General features: G+C 46.1%; 1 protein-coding gene across 1 annotated transcript in view; it reads left to right on the forward strand.

The window, feature by feature from the left end:
• The window catches only part of PLXNB2 (plexin B2), a 774,855-nt gene that overhangs the window by 125,965 nt on the left and 627,082 nt on the right, over positions 1-21,808 (forward strand). The window lies entirely within an intron of this gene.

Below are 21,808 nucleotides of genomic sequence, written 5' to 3' on the forward strand. Positions count from 1 at the left end.
AAATGTTTGTTGCTTTTGGTTTCATAGCAGACAAGACTCCTTGAATCCCACTGCAGCTGAAGCATTTCAGCTCTAGTGGGACCATTAGCTCTTGATAATACAAAAACCACGTCTGCCCCATCGATTTCACCTCCCTCCCTCCCCCCTACAGCCCTTCGTTTCCGCCGAACCCCGCTGATTGGTTACCGCTCCGTAGTTCTCAAATCGACTTAAGACCTGGGACGGTGGAAAACAAAGGAAAGAGTTTAGGGTGGAGTGCGTGCCCCCCCTGAGATGGTGTTGCGCCCCCCCGAGGGGGGTATGCCCCACAGATTGAAGAACTCTGGCCTATCAGACCTTCAACTGACGCTCTTCACTTATGAACATCCATTAAAGTTCATGGTCTATCCTCCTTGTGATGCCCATTGTCACCTTAGAAAATGTGGCCTCTTTGTTTATTCTTGTATGTGCTTACAAGTGGACACTCCAGGCGCGATACAAAATGCCAATGGTTCATCAGTAAAAATATGTTGTCCTAATATACGCGCACCTTCGTAGAGGACCGATGAAGCGTTCACCTTGCATTCTTGTGAAGTAAAGGGCCTTACCTTTCGGGCTGTCTGTCCACGCTGTCTGATGGTTTAAGTGGAAAGTCTTGACCGCGTTCTAATCCTAACTGTGACTGACTTACTACTGCTTCATCACATTATTTGCTGCCAGTAATCTGGCAGCTCGGATCCTGTGAGGCCACCAGTGCCAGGGGAGGCAGTGGACGGTATTCCAGTCCGTGACCTGATGAAATCTGTGAATGTCTTGGCAGTCCAACCCCTTTCCCGACGCACTCTCCCCTGGTATTTAATTCTCAGCTGAAAGAGTATTTTGGCTGCACGTGGCTGTTTCCACCTTTTTATTTGTTCCACTTTATCTCTTTGGTGCAGCATGATCCAAGAATTTCAGGAAACGAAATTGTCAGAAGCTGGTTTCAGTCCGTGTTTTTCAAAACAATAATTGACACAACTAAAAGGCTGGCTATCCACAACAGACCTATTGGCTTTGCTAGTGATTATTTACTGTACTTTCTGAGTGCTGCTTCTCCTTGCTTTCCATTCATCAATTCTTCACTGCAAAATTAGAATAATCTTCTGTGTTTTTGTTTCCGGAGCATCCATTCCAGTACACCTCTAGGCCCCGTTATCTGCTGGCGGCACGTTACAAATCTTCAGTAAATCCACAAATATCTAGGTCTTGTAAAGAAACAAATGACTAGCGATCAATTGGCTCACCACTGAGAAGGGTTGACATTGAAATCTAATTCTCATCAAATTCATGTGGCATAAACTTCCCATAGTTCCTATTTTACCTCACTGCGTCCTGGACACTCTTGGCCAAACTAGGGGTTTTGGCATACAAAGCAGCACTGTGATTATATTTTAATTGGGACAGCTGGTAACAGTTGCAGCACAGTGGTGGAGCAAATTCTGCATGAGATGATCAGGCGATCATGAGTCGGGAGGCTATTGCAAATTACATTGTGTGCGATAAGGCTCCCACCCTAGGGCATTTGGAGAATATCTTAAACATGCAAATCTGACTCTGTTAGACGGCTTTAATGTGAGCGACTTAGATACTCTAATTACAAAGAAAGTGATTATAGAAGCAACCGAACATTGTCCCCTGGAGAATTGGGAGCGTGTGCATGGATTAGTGTCCATCATAGAATGGAGAGTGACTAGACTCGCCGTTGGCAACACAAAATGCTGATTACTCAGCCATTTCATAATTTATCCAGTGGTCACACCGCGCGAGAAGGGCAACCATGTGGGTTGAGTATTTGTTGGTACTATTTTTTGGGGGTAATGATATGAAGAGTGAGTTGGAACAGCACTTTACTGAGTAGTCGAAACGGAATCGGGCAAAAATTAATGCGGTTTCAAACCATACATGATCACAGCATTATATGTATATTTGTAAAACAGAGGTTGCAAAATATATAAATAACACTGCGTTGATAGCCACTGTGTGTTTATAGTTAGAAAATGGTTACAATAGGAACATTTTTTTTTTTTTGTTTTTTCAATAACTTTGACTCTGTTTGAATCTTCATAAACGTTAATCCACCCCAGCTCTTCCTGGTAAGTTTCAGGGTGATCTATCCAGGGCTAAGGGGAAACAAAAAGGAGTGGCGGTGGGGGTGGGTGGGTTCCCAAAATGCAATTTCCCAAAATGCAATTTCCCAATTCAGTTTCCATAGGGAGTTTTGAACAGTGCTACAGCAGAAATGGCAAAGGCAATTGCACCAGAGTTGGCAGAAAGCTAGATATTTACCCAGAAAGCATGCTTTTTTGGAATTTAGTATACATCAGTTGAGTAGTTTTTGAAAAATTAAGGTTAAAAATGTATAGCTATCTGGACGGTTGAGTATGTCTGAGTCCCACTGGCACACAACTTCCAATAATAAGGTTAACTCATTGGTAGAGGGGGCTTTTTTACCTTGTTGGCTGCCACACTCCAGCAAGTACCACTGGAGCTCGCACCCTGATTGGATGACTGCAGCATGAACAGAAATGTTGAGGCTGCCATTATAAGACTCTGTAAAGTCTTGAAAATGTTAAAAAAAAAATTACAAGTATAAGAAGGCAGGGTACAGGTATGTTGACCCCCTGGACCTTTTGGCGGAGTGGAATCACAAATGACCCGCCCGGGTCATATTAATAAAAATTTTTTTATGGGTTTCCCCGATTACATGGGACGCTTGGTGGAGCCTGCCAGTGTGAACCACTTCTGCGAGAATCCCAGAAAACATAAAAATAATAATTGAGGGAGATTCAGTTTGGGTATGCCAGGCCCTATGGCCAATCCAATGCCGCGCACAGTGCAATATTGGGTACCCAAGGGGGTTGAACAGCGGGTCAGGCAACAGGCTGTGCATGGCAGGGGGTTTTCTACCTGCAGTGAGTGGGAATGGTAATAACATATTATGTTACATTTAAAAAAAAATGCCTAGAAATGTACTTACATTTTTTTTAAAAAGTTTCAAGTAATGTAGTTGGGTATGGTACTCTTACTTTACATTAGAAAAAAAACGGAAACTCTGAAATAAACTGAAAAAAACAATGGCCAAAGTGCCCTTTTACTGAGGTGTAAATGAAAGTTAAAGCTTAACATTTTAAACTCCAAATTCAGCAGTTCTATTTAAATGAAGCAACTATAACTTGCGCACCCGCTGTGCACTGCTGATGACCTCCCATATTACATCACATATGGCATGTTCAATAATATAATAGATAACATCACTGACATCTGAAATGACATCATTAATGCTATCACTGTGCATGGTGAGTGTATAAGTTATAGTTACTTTAACTATAACTGGTTAATGTTTGTATTTATTTATGTTTAAATGTTCGTTTAAACATACATGTTCACCTAACAATAACATCACCTTTGTAGTGACAAGTGTGTATATGTATGAATGATGTGTATTTATCTATATATAATATATGTATGTATAATATATATTATATAGATGCGTGTATATATTATAATTTTTCCTCCAACCAAGTATTTTGTGTGGGTTGTTGTATAAAGAACTCACATTTTTTTAAGGGAAGAGCTTTTTAAACGTATGCTTGCTTATTTTTTTTCTTCTTGTAATCTTATTTTTATTGGAGATTTTTTACCAAACCAGCCTGTTAGAGAAAAGCACAAATTGCCTGAACCTTGGAGGGTCATGTTTAATGGCTTCGATATACCTGAATAGTAGACATGTAGTCCTTGGGCCCGGTCTGTGTGTGAGGGAGAGAAACCCCCACAGACCTAAAATGGAAGAGGGAACGTGGAACCTCGGAGCCTCCTTACAAGGGAGGAGGTGGGTGCCAGCGGATAAGGGGCTGATCTTAGAACCCAGAGCACTGGCTTCTACTTTAGAGCTCTGCTCTCTTTTCTACTCTAGACCAACTCTTTGTTATGTTGAACAGTTAAACACACGGGTATTTGAAAAGAGTGGGGGTGAGGGTGTCACACAAAACTAATAAAATGAATCCACGTATACCAAAGTGCCTGGCGATAAATTCTACCCCGACAGTCCATTTACGATTGCTTTAAATGTTTCTGTACAAAGATAATGAAATCCACACAAACCTAGTATATAATTACTTATAAATGAATAAGTTAAATTTATTTAGTAAACAATGATAGGAATATTCGGTCTGTTAATCATCCCTGCCTTTAATAATGTCCCCCAAAAGCCATTTGTTTTATTAAACGGTATTAAAGAGATTACTACACCTGCGGGACAATGCAATGTGTAGTTCAGCACAGTTCTTTACTCGTCTTTGTTAAAATCTCTGCTGCTTTTTATGGGGCCAGATATATATGAAATAGCTAAAATACATGTACAATTTTCCGATGCATCACCGAATTTCAAAACCCTGAATACCAGAGAAGTGCCCCTTTCCCTCCACTGGCAACCCGGATTTAAATAAAGGTGTGTTAGAAGTGGGGAATAGGGCATCTACACAAAATTGTTTGTATAAAGTATGTAGAATTAAAAAATAACTTTTGTTTTTACTCTTACTCAGAGACCCAGTGCATAATCCTTTACAACACGAGGCTATTTCTCATGTGCACTCCTCATTAATGTGTTTACAAATAATGTATTCCTTCTTGCTTGTGCGTCTCCAGGCAGTGGTGCTGGTTGATCAGCTTTACAAATATTGCAATTGTTAGTCTGCCATAACGATTAAAGAAACTCCACTTCCCTTGTTTTATTCTGCCTGTTTGATATTTTTGTAAGAAGACGAGCTTCATTTTTCTGTCCAATAGACCTCCTGCTGTGGGTTGTTTGCTGGTTAAACAAATTTGTCACAAGGCTGCAGTGTGTACACCTTTCTATCTGCAGAGGTTCACACAACTATTCAATCCCAGGTGAGAAGAGAATGCAGGCATAATGATCCTACCAGCCCACCAGGGCTATATTTTCAACCTTGTAACCTATTGTAAAGTTACTTTTATTAGCACACCCCCATCCCTTCACAAGTACTACCGTAAGCACTTTATTCACCTGTTTTCCATTGGAGCGACCATCGAAATTGTGAGCTTTTGATTAATTTAGAATATAAATCTTCTTTTGATCAAGTCAACCTGGTCATTGTTCCATTCAATCATTGTGGGGTGTCCTCCAATTTTGTTTTTCGCCTCAAAGTTTTTAATGGTCAGTTGGACCACTTGTACGTACCATTATTGGCCCAGGTCCAGTTGAGTACTGGGTATACCTTATTGTTATGTAACCAGTGCTTCTTGTCTGGGCAATGCTGATACTTTAGCCTCCATGATGTTGCCTCGGAAGCCTCCTGCATCACCGCTCATGCTCTCTCTGCGGTCGTGTTTGTTCAGACAGAAAATGGGCAGCCGGTAAGTTTTCCCTAAGCAGTGTCGGCTCGCATTGTCCAGTTGCGTCGTTTGTTACGTTTGAAAGAAGGTGAAGAAGGAGCACTAAAGAGCAGTGCTTCAATCTCCCTCTTGTGAAGCTTGGCTTCAGCCCCTATTGAAGGCAGGGGAAATCCTAAAGTATTCTCTAAAATTCCTGCTGACCCTTCTCATAATCTACCCAATTGCTCCCTCCCTCTTCCGATTACATGCTACCATTTCCCCCTTTATTCTTTTCCTGCTCTCCTTTAAATGTGCTGTCCTCCACTTTTCTGCTCTATTTTCCACCTCTTACAGCTTTGCCTTCAAAACCCATAATATTGCAGCCTCTTTCACTCCTTTGCAGCTTTATATAGCTCTCTATCCTCCAATCTCGCGTCGCTTTCTTTAGCTCTTCTGTCCCCAGTAGAATGACTCAGTAAGCGGAACATTCACCAATGCGAAATGCGGTGATCTGAAGGTCATGAGTTTAAATCTTCAGAAGGTAGACTTTACCTTTCATCCCTCTGGTGTTAGTTAATTAAGTACAATATACCCAAATGCAAGTAGCTAGAGCTACATACAAAGAGATTATAATGCAGGCTGAGATTACCTGGGATTCTTATATTTGGGGTGAGGGGGACATACTAGATGCTATCTTTTTTTTTTTTTTTTTTTTTTTTTTAAAACTTTATTTAAGGAAGGAAAAGCGGTGTATCAGTTACATACATTCCATTGGGCGAACCCCATATAGCATTTCAATTTAACATTTCTAAATGTGACGAGCGATTTTTCGTAACACGAACTCGTTGCCTGTATTGCTCAGGTACATTACATACATCATTTGTGAGTTGCACCGTGCAGGATTGAGTCCCCTGATACTCCCTCCCTCCTGTGTCAGTGATGGCGAAGTCTTTTTTTTATCTTCATTGAACAGTGTGAACAAACTTCCCAACTTACCCCCCCTGAACCATGTGTCATCGCAACTTGTTTCACCCATCCACGTGGTACAGTAGTCAGTGCCTCTCCACGCACTGTGGCGCGTGGCCGGGCCAGCGCCGTTTTAGTAGCATTGTCCTGTTCACGAGGCAGCCTCCCGTGACCGCTCAGTTACTCCTCCTCCCCCTCCGAATCTGAGTCCTCCCCCTCCGGCAAGGGTTCACAGATGTCCCCTCTGTACTTGTTCCATGCCGCCCAGACTTTGTTCCATTTCCGGGGCGCTGCTCGGAGCACGTATACAGCTCTTTCTGTCACCATGAGAATGTCCATGTTTTTGGCCCACCTACTAGCGGTGGGTACTTCTGGCGCCCCCCACTTCTGCGCTATGTCCCGTTTAGCCACTGTCATAGCCAACGATGCCCAAATCAGTTCGTACCTGCCCAGATCATTGGGGTCCCAGATGTTCAGAAGGCATTTGCGTGGTTCCGGTAATATGGACAGTTTAAGGGCCTGGGAGAGTGAGCGGAGTACCTGCCTCCAGAAATCACAAATGTGCGGGCATTCCCACAGCGTGTGTATCAGTGTCCCTTCTTCCCCGCATCCTCTCAAACAAAAGGGGTGTAGTGCCCTCCCAATTTTGTGCAGCAGCGGCCTGGTGTAGTAAACGCGGTGTAGGATTTTAAGTTGTACTAGCCTGAGCTTACTCGAGATCCCAACCTCCCTCGGGGAGGCCAACGCTTCATTCCATTCGAATTCGTCAGTGCCACCCAGCTCCCCTTCCCATTTTTCTTTAAGTTTTAGTGTCGGGTCTTGGAGATTGTTTAGCAGTTTTTTATAGGTAAGGGAGGTGGCGCTCTGGAGCATGTATTCTGTCAGCAGTCTATCCTCCAGCGGTGAGGAATCCGGCAAGGTGGTGCCTGCAGGGATTGCTTGTAGTAATGCGTGTCTAACTTGGACATATCTAAACGTCTCTGTGGGTCCTAGACTGTATTGGTGTTGTAGGTGCGTGAATGGTAGCACTGAGTCAGTATCCCACAGGTCTCCTACTGTAGATATGCCTATGGAGTCCCATCGCTCAAATCCTTTACAGCCTCTCAGGTTTCCCAATGCCTTTGTGTCCCATAAGGGCGTCATTTTAGTGATCCGGCCTGTCCAACCCAGACGGGCCTGCGCCATGTGCCACAATGTCGCCGTATGTTTGGTCGGGCCAACCAGTGTTTTCAGTTGTGATTTGTTATAGAGTACGGACAGCATACCTTCCGTCCCAAGTTGTGACCAGTCCGCCTGATAGGCCGGGTCGTTCCTTGGGGCGTGGATCCAGTAGTTCACAATTTTGAGCTGGGCTGCCCAGTAATATAGCTGGATGTTGGGGAGCGCTATGCCCCCTTCGTACCAGCTTTTCACTAGTTTGTCGTATGCTATACGCGCCGGGCCAGCATTCCATAGCAGGACCGTGACCAGCGCCACGATCTGTTTAAAGTATCGCGGCGGTACCAAATATGGAGTATTTTCGAGGACATAGAGGAGTCGTGGGAGGGCCATCATCTTGTAGAGAGCCGCTCTGCCCAGTAGGGTCAGGGGCAGGGTTGCCCAATATTTAACATCGGCTCGCAGGCGATCTATGGGTGGCTTCAGGTTGTTGATAAAAAACTCCGCTTCCCCACAGGCTATGACAATTCCTAAGTATTTGAAAGAGGCCGACGTCGTCAGCAATGGACAGTCCGCCTGCAATGTCGGAGCCGGGCCCTTCAGCGTGAATATTGTGGATTTCGACCAGTTGAGAGTGTATCCCGATGTGCGCCCATGCGCGTCACAAAGGTCCAGCAGGGCTGGGATGCCTGTATCAGGAGCGGACATGTAGATAAGCATGTCGTCTGCATATAGCGAGACTTTGTCCTCCCATCCCTCCTCCCACGTGATGCCCGAGAACAGTGACGTGGTTCTGATCTGGATGGCCAAAGGCTCGAGCACCAGTGCAAAGAGCAGGGGGGACAGGGGGCAGCCCTGTCTAGTCCCCCTGCTCAGTGGGAAGCTTGGTGATATGTGGCCGTTGGCCACCACCTGTGCCACAGGTTTCGCATAAAGTAACCGAACCCATTGTATGTATTTCGGCCCAAACCCCATACGTTCCAGTACCACGAAGAGATATTCCCACTCCACCAGATCGAATGCCATTTTGGCGTCGAGAGAGAGAATCACCGCCTGCTCCGCAAGGAGGTGCGCCCTGGCTAGTACTCCATGGACCCTTCTAAGATTCATCGCAGTGCTCCGGTGGGGCATAAAGCCCGACTGGTCAGGGTGGATCAGGGTACTGAGGTGGGGTAGCAATCGGGTAGCCAGCAGTTTAGCCAGTATCTTGGCTTCGACGTTCAGCAACGATATCGGGCGGTATGCGTTGCATTCTGTCGGGGGTTTCCCTGGCTTGGGTATCGTTACGATCGTGGCCGTGCGTTGATCTAGTGGTAGTTCTAGCTTGTCCCTGCTTTCCAAGAACATGGCCAGCAATGGGGTACTGAGGTCTGGAGCCATGGACTTGTACCACTCCACCGGTATCCCGTTAGGGCCCAGAGCTTACTAGATGCTATCTTGAACAAGAACCAGGTATTGTTTTGTCACATACTTAGACATGGAGGTAAAGTAAAGTCCACATTTGTAAAGCGCACAATCACCCGTAAGGGTCTCTAGGCGCTGGGGGCCGTCGGGAAGATTAAGCGAGCTATTGCCCAGAGTCACATGGTGCTGGGCTAATCTGCCACCGGAGCCGGGGATCGAACCGTGATCCCCAGATTCCAGCGTCAGTCGCCCTGGCCGCGGCGCCACACCTCTCCCCTAAAAGTATCTTGATGCAACCACAATCAAATGTTCTACCCAAGGACTGGGTTGCCCACTTTCAATCTCTGTGGTGTGGTGAGTGCCACTAATGCTGACCCTGACCTAACCACAGAGAGAAGCTGACTGCAGACCTAAACATTTCAATCAGTTGACTTTACAGGGCCTCTACTTTATCCCACACTGTCCTTCACCATTGAGGAAACACAGTGAGCTATATGCTAGATGAAAGCTGGCAAGGCCCCAGGCCTGGATAACATTCCTTGGGTTTTAAACAAATCTGTGCTGAACATTTGGGCGCCATATTTAAACTGAGTGTTCGAGGCATGTGGGCTGCTAAATTCATATCTATAGCATAGATCGCCGCCTAGTGTTGGGTCCGGATGATTGCATATTGTTGTCCTGGAAGAGTCTTCGAAGTATCACGAGATAGGTGGCTCCTCCCCTGGACTACAGTGCGCATGGGCATCGACTCCATCCCCAGATTGTTTTTTTCCGCCATTGGGTTCGGATGTGATTTCGACGTCTCCTGTTCGGAATCGATAAAACAGTTTCTTTAAGGCCAAAAGGCCTTCTTTACTTCGTCGGTATTGTTCGCGTTCGGTCTCGTGTGTACTCCAACTCTTCGAGTCGGATATCTGAGGAGTCGGGTGACTCTTCGGTCATCGAGGCCCTGTCGACGCAGCAAGACCCCGACGACACTGCGATGGAACGGAGTCCGTTCAAGTTCTGCCCCGTGTGCGGTTCGAAGTACCCACACATCGACGTGCATCCTGTATGCAACAAGTGCCTGTCGCCGGACCACAACGAGGCCAACTGTATGGCCTGTTCGAAATTCAGGTCGAAGAAGACGCTCAAGCTTCGGCGCGTGGCGCGCCTCGAGGCCCAGCGATCGGCACCGGCGCCTGTCGCCATCTTCGTAGGAGGTTTTCGTTAAACTATCCAAAGTCGCACCTTCAGCCAGCCCATGTGCGGCAGTATCTGGGCGCGACAATAAATACTCTGACTGCTACAGCTCAGCCGAACCCTGCGAGAGTCGACAACATCCAGTCGCTCATCCAGAGGTTCAGACCGCAACACTCACTCCCGGCGAGAGTGTTCATGCAGTTGATAGGCATGATGGCCTCCTGCATCTTCATAGTCCCGCACGCACGGTTGCATATGCGTCCGCTCCAAGAATGCTTGGCGCATCAGTGGACTCAGGCTCAAGGACAGTTGAAAGACCTAGTGTTGGTGACCGGTCGGGCATACAACTCTCTGCATTGGTGGACTCCACACAACCTTTGCAAGGGCCGACCGTTCCAAGAGCCTGTGCCACAGATTATCCTGATGACGGACGCATCTCTCCAAGGATGGGGAGCTCATGTGCTCCACTACACGGTGCAGGGTCTATGGACGATGCAGCAAAAGAGGATGCACATCAACTATCTGGAACTGATGGCAATCTTCATGGCACTCAGGTCCTTCAAAGTACATCTGTGCAACAAAGTCGTGTTGATCCGGACGGACAACATGACAGCCATGTACTACATCCAAAAGCAGGGAGGTACACACTCTCCACAGTTGTCTCATCTGGCTCAGAGCATGTGGAAGTGGGCCATTCAGAGGAACGTCTTCCTCATGGCGGAACACCTCCTGGGCAAGGACAATCAGATGGCGGACCTGCTCAGCAGGTACAGCCACCAAATGCACGAGTGGGAGATTCATCCATCAGTACTCCACCCGTACTTCCAGCAATGGGGTCATCCAGAGATAGACCTGTTTGCCACAAAGGAAAACGCAAAATGCCAAAGCTTTGCCGCCAGGTTCCCCCACCCACAGTCGCAAGGCAATGCGATATGGATGAACTGGTCAGGCAGATTTGCGTACGCTTTTCCCCCAGCACCTCTCATTCCGCTGGTGGCAAGAAAGCTAAAGCAACACTCGATGAAGCTCATCCTGGTTGCTCCAACGTGGGCACGCCAACCATGGTACACCACGTTTCTAGAACTCTCCGTGGTGCCGCATCAAAGGCTGCGCCTCACTCCCAGGCTCTTGACGCAGAACCATGGCGACATTCAGCATCCAGATCCGCAACAGCTCAATCTGGCGATCTGGCTCCTGAGGTCTTGGATTTTGGCTACCTTAATTTGCCTCCTGAATGCATGGACATCATCCGGGAGGCCAGAAAGCCCACTACCAGAGCTTGCTATGCAGCAAAATGGAAGCGGTTTGTCATTTACTGTACAGGACACAATATCAACCCGCTAGATGCATCCATCCCTAACATCATCTGCTATTTGTTACATCTCTACAAATGCAATCTAGCATACGCCTCCATTCGGATACACTTATCCGCCATAGCGGCTTATCTTCAGAACAGGCAGCATCTCTCTGTTTTCAGGGTGCCTGCCATTAAAGCCTTCCTGGAAGGACTGAAACGGGTCATTCCTCCCAGGACCCCACCGGCTCCGGTATGGAATCTCAATGTGGTCCTCACCAGGTTGATGGGCCCACCTTTTGAGCCTCTACATTCATGTGAGATTCAGTTCTTGACATGGAAAGTGGCTTTTCTCATTGCCATCACGTCTCTAAGACGTGTTAGTGAGCTACAGGCGCTCACGATACAAGAGCCGTTTATACAAATTCACTCAAACAGGGTGGTGCTCCGCACTAACCCCAAGTTCCTTCCTAAGGTGGTGTCGCAGTTTCATGTCAATCAAACAATTGAACTGCCCGCATTCTTTCCAAACCCAGAAACAGTGGCAGAAAGAATGCTCCATACGCTGGACGTCAAAAGGGCGTTAATGTACTATATTGACAGAACACAACCATTTAGAAAGACACAGCAACTCTTTGTTGCCTTCTCAGCCCAGCACAAAGGCAACCCCATTTCCAAAGCAGGAATAGCCAGGTGGATCGTTAAGTGTATTCAGATTTGCTATCACAAAGCTAAGCGCACTTTAACGGTCCCCCCAGGGCACACTCCACACGTAAGTTGGGAGCCTCCATGGCATTCCTAGGTAACATTCCTTTGGAAGACATTTGTAGAGCAGCCACATGGTCTACACCACATACGTTTACCAAACATTACTGTGTAGATGTGCATTCCAAGCAGCAGGCAGCTGTAGGACAGGCTGTTCTTAAGACACTTTTTCAGACTTCTGCAGCTGGCACGGGCGGCCGCCGTTAATGGAGGGACTGCTATGTATTCTATAGATATGAATTTAGCAGCCCACATGCCTCGAACTGAATATGCTACTTACCAGTATGCATCTGTTCTTGGCATGTAGGGCTGCTAACATTCATATCGCCCGCCCTCCTCCCCGGCGCCCGTAGCGGCTGCAGACTTTTCTTGCATTCAATCATTAGCATGGACATCACTTACACTATTTCACTCCATCTCTGCCACAATGGCTAAAAACAATCTGGGGATGGAGTCGATGCCCAAGCGCACTGTAGTCCAGGGGAGGAGCCACCTATCTCGTGATACTCGAAGACTCTTCCAGGACAACAATATGCAATCATCCGGACCCAACACTAGGCGGCGATCTATGCTATAGATATGAATGTTAGCAGCCCTACATGCCAAGAACAGATGCATACTGGTAAGTAGCATATTCATTTCAATGCCATCTTGCGTGGCGTGCCATTCCCACTCTCATGGAGGGGTGCAGAAATAGTTCCCATCCACAAAAAAGGCTTTAAATTCGACCCAGCCAATTATCGGCCCATAAGATGATCGACACAGCCCAAAGAATTTTTAGTAAACGGATTCTTGCCACCTGAATTTTTGGATAGAAGGCAATAATATCATGTCCCAATTTCTACCGGGCTTTTGCCCAAAAATTAGACCAAGTTTTCTGATTCCTATTGCTCAGATGGAAAACTGTGGAGATTAATAGAGGCAATCCATTAATCTGGCCATTGTGGACCTCAAGGTGACATTTGATTAAATCCCCATAAATAGACCTTGGGCAGTCTAGAGGGATCCGTGCCTTCTTCGTAGATTACTTGAAATTATAGTGCGACTCTATGCTAGGAACTACGCCCAAATTAGATGTAGTCCAAATGGAGAAACAACTGACTGCATACCTGTCGACAAGTGTGTTAAACAGGGATGCGTTTTAGCTCCAACTTGTTTCTTTCTATTTATAAACCACTGTGAGTTCTTCATGGTCTGTGAAAATGATTCCCCAGTCCTGGGTGGCATAAAGATCTCTGCACTGTTCACGGACTACACCCTTTTGGTGTTGAAAATACCTAAGGGTTTTGGAAGCCTTGCTTGGTAGATTTAATCTTTTCTGCATTAATAATGGTCTAGCCATTAACGTTAACAAAACTAAATTCATGGCAATACATTCTCATCAAAACTAACTTGGGGTTGTGAGGCTGTGGAGGGATTGGAAAGAGTAGCAGATTTGTATTTTGGGGTAATGGTTTATCTGGCTCTAGCTCCTGGAGTAGTCGGCTAAGAGTGTGCTTCTTCTGAACCACAGAGCAGCCGCCACGATTTGCTTTGCAAAAAAAACTAGGTTCCACCCGATATCGCTCTTATTTGAAATTTGGAGAAACAAAGCAGTGGCTGCTGCCACCTACAGCTCGGAGCTCTGGGGTTATAGCAACTCTGAGTCTCTAGGGGTGGCTGAACATACGTTTTTGACAGCTGTGCTGAAACTCCCTCTGAGTATGTCCCTGGTCTTCTGTACAGTCGACCTGGATATTCAACCAATTACTACCCAGGTCCGATTTAAACCAATCTTGTATTGGCTTAGACTATGGGCAGCCCCTGAGCTAGACGCCTATAGAACTGGGCTGAAAGAAATCCTTGGCTTACCTGCTACATTGCCTTGGTTAAAATAATTCAGAAGTACACTTTGGAATTGCCTGGCAAGACACACTCAATTACCTCTTCTGCAAAAAAAAAAAAAGTCTTCTGGGATAGTGAATGGTAGAAACTTCTCCTTTACACAAGCCGTGCCAGAGTACCTCTTAAAACACAAGTACAAACCAAAGTTTGAAAAATGTCTTGAGGAGATTGACCCTCTGTTTACTAGGTAATTGTACATAAGATTTAGGCTGGATACAGTGCTGATAGCATCCTTTTCTAGTAACAGGAGGTGTCATTGTAAGGGCAGTGCCTCTGCCCTGCCTGTTGGGAAGTTGATGAAGCGGACTACCTGTTATTTTTTTTTTATGCCCAACATATGAGACAAAGAAGGTGTTGGTTTGTGCCCTTCTGCAGATGTTGTGTAGTTCCCACTAATGCGTAGGTTCTGCGTGTTTATGGACAACAAACTTTGGATGAGGTCCCTAGACTAATTCCACGCACCCCCATAGTATATGTTGGCCTAGAGACCAGCTAGCTCATATTGCCACCATAAGCCCCCACTAACCTAAACAGGTGGCAAATGGTTTCTGGCAACAAATGAACATGCCCACCCTGACACCTCGGATTGTGGCAACAGATTTAGATCCCTTGTGCTTAGTCACCCGTGCACTCTTGTTCTGAGAGAATACATAATGCCACGTTTTTAATATATTTATTGAACCAACTTTCTTCTTCTATAGAATACATGTGCAGTGATAATCAGTAGACGGAAGCATATGAAAGTAATTACATGCACCAAAATAGTAAATAGCAGATATAGTTCCAGCATGGTTCTAAAACAGTGTATATCTACAGGTATATAAAACATGGTAGTAATTGGACGTACTCCGACTATGTTTCCCTACTCTGTGTGTCTAGAGTGTATGTAGGTGTGTAGCCAAGAATTCCCTCCACAGGATGATCCAAACCCATTACCTGGCGGGAAAGTATGTAGGACCCTGTCTTGGTCACAAACTGGGTACCTCGCACGGAGATGTTCGGCTGCTGCGTGGTGAAACCTCCGCATGTAGGGACCCCTCGATGTCAGCTAAAATGCCTCCTCTGCTAACCCCCGGAAATTCTTCTTTATTTATAATAAAAAGCATTCTTGCAATGTATATGCAGATTAGTGTTATGGGTATGCAAATATCCCTGTCGCCTCGAAGGATGAAGATCAAATGACATTTGTACAGTGTCTGTAAAGGCCTTGTACTCTGTGTTCGAGGAATCATGATAATGTTGCGCACAGCCAGATGTTTAAGCAAAGCAGTTTCAGAGAAACTAATCCAACATTGTCACGCACGCAAATATGTGCAAAAGGTCCAGTTACTGTGCAGAAAGAGGACAATGTAAGATAATGTGCATCGTTGCTACGTGGCCAGGCACATAACACAGATATTTGGGAACACTCCAGTACAAGCTGGCGTTGAGGATTTGTAAAACAGGTAGCAGATGCTTCTGATACGCATAAGAACTAATCATCCGGATAAAAGTATTTGATCGTTTCCCTCGTGTTAGTTTTTGCAACATTGCTATTTAACAATTAAGCTTTGCATACTTAATGATTTTTTGCCATTGAAGAACCACTCCTGTTAGACAAATGGCTTGCTTTTAAGACCTCTCTTTTTTAAAGTACTTTTTAATATACCTCTTTATTTAAAAACCATTATGAAATTAATGTTTAATATTTGATTATATTACATTTTAAATTCCTCTTTTCCAAATGTGGCACCAATTTGTGCATACGGCTTGCAACTTATAAAAAGGTTATGAGTCATGCTAGCAGAGATTGTTCCGAACTGGTATTTGAGTAATGTGAAATATTTTTATATTTTCTGCTACTTTAATGGTCTTCGACCGAAATAAAGTATAAGAAATCGAGTACTACAAACTGGCTCATAGCATATATTTACACTGTTGCCAAGAAGTGCTACATAAAAAAAATATTATTTTTACTTATCCCCCAATCCTCCATGTCACTGTCTTTAACTTTTTTCACCACCTCGCCACATTACCCCACATTTCACGCACTTTAACTCTTTCTCCAACTTTTCTTCTCTGTGATGCACAACGACTACTAACCCCCGCCCTGTTGAGCATGCCAATGCAGTGATCCTGATCAGAAGATTAGCATCCTTCTGGCGTCAAGTGGTTTACCATTCCCTGCATTACAGAACTAGCCACGGACATTTGTGTGGTCCCTCCTATAATACAGATGTGCGAGTGCACATATTACACCTCAAATCTCATGGATTTTAGCTTGGAATGTGCCCCCTGCGCTCTATTGCTGTATTACGGACATTTGTGCAAGGACAAACCGGTTCTTGGGAGGTTCACTAACTGTGCATCACCAGGGAAGGTGTGTGGTTAGTGTGCCCTTTAGCGTGCACCATGAGAGGCATTATTCGGGTCCTTGGGGTATTGAAGGAAACTTTTTCCAGGCAGCTCCAGTCGCTCACTGTAGGCTTTTGTGAGGTGATCCATGCCCCTGCTTTAAAACTTGCCAGTTGTGAAAGATTGTCTAATGCTTTGAAACCACTTTCTGCTATGCTACCCCACTGAAGGTCCAAGTTTGCGTCTATGCTGTGGGGAGCGTATTTGGTTATATTGGTCGTTTAGCTAATATATGAAAATAGTCTGTGGATGGCGCATCTCGTGAGGATGCATCCAGTGCAAGCTAGGACCATGAACAATTTTGCATAAGGCCGGTAAAGACTAATGGGCTCTGCACAGACCCGTCCAGATACAGATGTAAAAAGTCTACGCTGCTTAATTTGCAAAGCTACTAAAAGCCATGCAGAGGACCTTCCTGTCAGCAACTGGTCTTTCCAGTAAACGCGCTTTATGAATTGGAATGTTTGACAATCTGGTGGATGGTTCTGTCTTCAACAAATGGATGGAGCGACTCATTCCAGAAGTGACCACTATCCATTTTCAGGGAAAGCCTGTAATCCGCTGGCGAAGGGTCCTGATGAGTGCATGCACCTCCTTTCACTGTGGTCTGATGAAAGCGGTCCTTGGCACATGGAACTGGCATAGGCATTGTCCCCATACAAGCGAGCATTAGGGATTGCTGCACTTGCTTGTCCTATGGACCAATGGATACCGGGCGCGTTCAGTATGATACCCAAAAAACAGGAACAATAACCGAGGACTGCGTATGCGGAGAGACTTATTTTAGATTTTTTTTTTTTTTTACAGATTAAACACATTTTTCTAAAAATATTAAACCTTCTCAGTGTTATGGTAAGTGAACAGGGTGGCTGGGGCATAGACAGTGGTGTGCAGCCAGAAACTTTCCTAATGATTTCATCAAACCCCCTCCCCCTACACACACATACAAGCACATTCTCTCTTATGACTTTAGGATGGCCCACCAAAGTAAGCCCCAAACTGAATTCAGAAAGTCTTGCTGGCCAAAATAGCATTCGTTCAAGGAGTGAGAGAAATCTCTCAGTGTTTAGTTGCAAAGGAATGTTGTGAGCTCTTTACAAATGCATGCTGTTGCTGGTTACGGCATTTTAAACCCTGACCACAGATTTCCACACTGGGTGCATGGCCTTCATTCAGCAGTAAATGCCTCGCGGGCGGTCACTGCAGCATGTGCATACCCGGGTTTATCATTAGTTTAGGATTGTTTTTTTATCCTTTAATGTTTCCTACATCTCTGTAGTTCCACAGCTGTTATTTAAATCTTTCATAGAATGTATGTCTCTCTTGTCCCAGATGGCAAATCGCGCAGAGCTAGCATTATTCGAGGCTGAGCCAGGTTATGCTGTGGTGTTAACTATCGGATATGACTGGCCTAGAACTTTTATGGATTTTTTTTTTTTGTTAGTAAGATTTGTGAATTATTCAAGTGTATCACATGTCTTGAAATGGACTCCTGAATTGAACTATTTTTTTAGACCTCTTCAAACCTCCTCTTAAACTATTGCTCAGTTTCAATGGAGAAAGAGCGACGCGCCACTGAAGACAGAAGATGGGGTACACATATGCAGTACGCCCAATGGATGGATGGTTGTTGAATTAGCTGCTGAGGAGAGCACAAGGGAGACAACCGTTCTAAAAGTGGAGAGAGTAAGAAGGAAACTCTGTAGTAGTTCTGACCGAGGCAGGTGCATTCCCGTCATCTAAACCACATACTTTTTGGGCCTTCTGCGCTGTTCTCCCCTAGGACTCGGAGATACCTCCCTATTTAAGATAGTCCATTGAGGCGTGCACCATCCTCCCTGTCCATCCAGCATCCTCCCACGAAGAGCTACAGTCTGCAGGTTAGTCAGTCTTGCGTCAACCCGGTCTTCATGTCCAGTACAATATATTTCCCCTTTTGCTACATCCACCTTCCAGCAGTTTACACTCAGGTATCGGTGTGGATTGTGAAGCTCATGTGTTTGATGCGTTGCCTCCTACCACAATGTTATTGCATGATCCCATGTGACTATGAAAGGGTTGTCAGTGGCTGGAGCATTGCGTTTTCAACCTGTTGCAATCTGGTTTTGATTGCGTCCATTCATTTTGGGCATACAATACTTGGGGATGGAACGCTGTGGCCTCTGTGACCGAATCCTTTGGTAACCGTCTGCTTCCACAGGTGCTTAACCCCTCTACGATAGTGTTAAAAAGTCTTTGGGTAGAGAGCATGGGGTATTGTCTGACTCCTGAAGCAGGCTTTCTGGGGCCATGACGGTGCTTTGAGTACATGGCTGGGTTCGAGCTTCAGAGAAGGGGCTGGGTATGATGGAGGGAGGGAATAAAAAGATGTTGAAACCTGCCACATCATTTCCGCTTCAGAGTAAAAAGTTTTCTGTGGCAAGCAAATTGAGAAAATGTCCTGTGTATGTGGTCTCTTGTCCTTGTGCTACCAGCAAAGAGGTAAGGGGGGGGGCTTGGCTGGAGACCTAATCCTTCTGTAGGACCCTAGAATGCGAGCAGGCCCTCTGGGAGATTGACAGGACCTTGGGCCTTTGCAGGCTTATGGCTCGATGAACTAACACTACTGTTGCCAAACAACCAGCACTACCGCCACTGACCCTACTTGAGCTAATAATTCTAGAAGTAGGACTTCTGTAAGTTTACTGCTACCAGTAGTACCTGCATTCTTACAGGCACTACTACGGTTGCATCACTTAAATAATGATCAATGCTGAATTGTGGGTCTTACAATAAAGTCTCACAGTGAGAGAAATGGTTACCTGTGAACTTAAAAACTTACTGGTAATCTCTGCAGTTTTGCATTTTTCCCATCTGTGGAAGCTGGCCAGATAGAAGACTAATCTGGTCTTTCTTGCTGCGATTGAGTGTGGTGTTAAGTAGACAGATCATGATAACCTCTCGCAGTCGCTCCACAGGGACCACAGTAGGTGCTTCACTATGCCCTGGACTCCTCTTCATTGGTGTGCTCCTACTTTGGGTTATGGCGTATCGGACCCACGCGGTGGGAGTCAGTGGCGTATCTGACCAACATGGTGGGAGTCGGTGGCGTATCGGACCCACACGGTGGTAGTCAGTGGGTGGTCAGACGTCCAATATTGGCTAAAGCGGACCATGGTGAGACTAGTCTAGATGGCATCGCTGTGTATATTTTATACTATTGCGACCTAGGCGTCTTGCAAAATATGTAAACTCTTTATCAGTTCGCAAGAATTGAACTATGCGCTTAACCTGCCCCTCTACCTGTTCTCTAACAATTGCTAAATGGAAAAAAAAGGCTTATGTTTAGATTGTTACAGAGCGCAAATTCGCACTGAAATAACCCCATGTACTTCCTGCAAATAATGAACATAAAGCGCACGCTGCGGATCAGCAATCATTAATATGTCAGACATATGAAAGCATTGACCTACATAGAGAGCGCATTTCTCTTAATGTATCCTGCTTTCCTGCAGCGGATACGGTTTACAACTGACCGCAGAGTAGTTGGCGAGTGCCCAGTGCTTAGTATGACACACTGCTGTCGTCAAGGTCAGGCCTTATTTAACCCGTCAGAAGTCCTTGAACTATGATTTTTTCTTTCAGAAAATGACCTGCCTCACGACACGTTACTTTTTGTTGTCCATGTCTTAAAGCAAGTTACGGTTTGGAGGGCAGACACAAAACCCATTTAAAGACAGATTAAACGGGGTGAGCCGTGCCACACATTTCCGGCATGGGGTGGCTCCTCCACATGGGCGGAGGAGCGTCGCCCCACTGCTTTCTCGCAGTGCGAAAAGCAGAAAAAAAGCGGAAAAAAGAAGGGTCTGGTTGGGGAAAGGCGGGTGGGCGGTCCTGCTCCAGAGCCGGGGACGGGTGGCTTGCCCACTGTTGTGGGCGCTGACTGTTTGGTCGGCCCAAGAGCCGACCAAACCAGGCATAAGCACTCTGCCCTTTTCTCCATGTAGGCAGCATGCAGACTGCATGGAGAAAACGGCCTCCCCATAGACATTTGTGCGGTCTGTGTCCCAGCCTGTCATTGCAGCGTTGTGATTGGCTTAGGGGTGGGGAGTGAGGCTGCCTGCTTCCTGTAACTGCGAGGAGCAGAGACGACGCAGGACCGTAACTGGCCAACTAAGGTAAGTTTTTTAAAAAATTTTTAAATTAAAATTAAACCCCAGCCCCACCACCAGGAGTCATGCCGGCCAGGACTACTCTCCGTGTTGATTGCTGAGCTGGTGCCTCCACTGTGTGCTTTCTGTTAGTTTCTTAATTCAAACCCCCGTTTCCACCTGGCCGGGCCATCCCCCATCCAGGATTCCTATCCGGATGCGGTCCGAGGGCTGTGGCGGGCTCCCCACGGATGAATCCAGAGTTGTTGGTCTCGGTGGTGTGCAGCCAGTGGGTCCTGCAGGCAGTAAGTCCGTGGCTAGCAAGGTCACAGGCCCTGACCTGTCACACGAGCACCTCTAGGCACTGCACGCATTGAGTTTATTTTTTTGTAGTGTCCAGACCCCTTTCTAACAAGCTCCATTTTTTACGCAGAAGAGAGTTGAGATGATGGAGGAGATTGTGCTTTGCTCAGGATCACAGTGTAGTAACCTGGAAGCTGAGATTAGAACTGGAGTCTCCCGGGCCCACACACAGTCACTACAACGCACACACTGTACCTAAAAGAGCTGATGCACATACTGTGTGTGTGTTCCTAGCCTATGTTTGTTTGGATGTGCACCGTATGTGTTGATCTTTGTCTTGTGGTGGAGGATAGGTTTTCACCTTTTCAAGCTTGGACACATGTGCCTCCTTATTAATCGCAACGAAGGCAGCTCAGTGGGTTAGTGCGCCTTTTATGAAGTGTGATCTCTTATACTGGCGACTTCTACAGTGCCTATAAGCTGTTTTAGGGAGCGGGATATTGAGGTTCTGGATTCCTACTGACTCAGTTTTACACCCTTCTGTGGCCAATTAAATGAGTAGCACTGAGTTGGGAGCTGTGCCCCCTAGATGTCGCTGAGTTCGAGGTGTCCACGATAAATATTCAAGGTTCTCCGCGACTCAATGAGTCTCTCTGCCCTGGCACTGGGCGCGCAGGTGGGCCTTAGACACCCAGGTGCTGGAGTCTCCATAGAAGGAACACGTGTGCCACCCACTGCCTGGTAGTAAGTGGAAGCGCCACCTAGACTGGTTACAGCCTGAGAGGTGCAAGGGTGGTGTATGCCCCTGCCCTGCTGGAGGGTTATGGAACATGTGTACCACACACAGCCTGGTAGTATTTGGAAGCGCCAACTGGACAGGTTACAGCCTGAGAGGTGCAAGGGTGGTGCGTGTAAGCCCCCTGATGGACTGGTATCGGGCAGATAGGACGCCTGCCTGCACCCCTCTATGTCAGTATGC

Source organism: Lissotriton helveticus, chromosome 1_1 (assembly GCF_964261635.1).
Source record: "Lissotriton helveticus chromosome 1_1, aLisHel1.1, whole genome shotgun sequence".
Classification (NCBI taxonomy): Eukaryota; Metazoa; Chordata; class Amphibia; order Caudata; family Salamandridae; genus Lissotriton; species Lissotriton helveticus.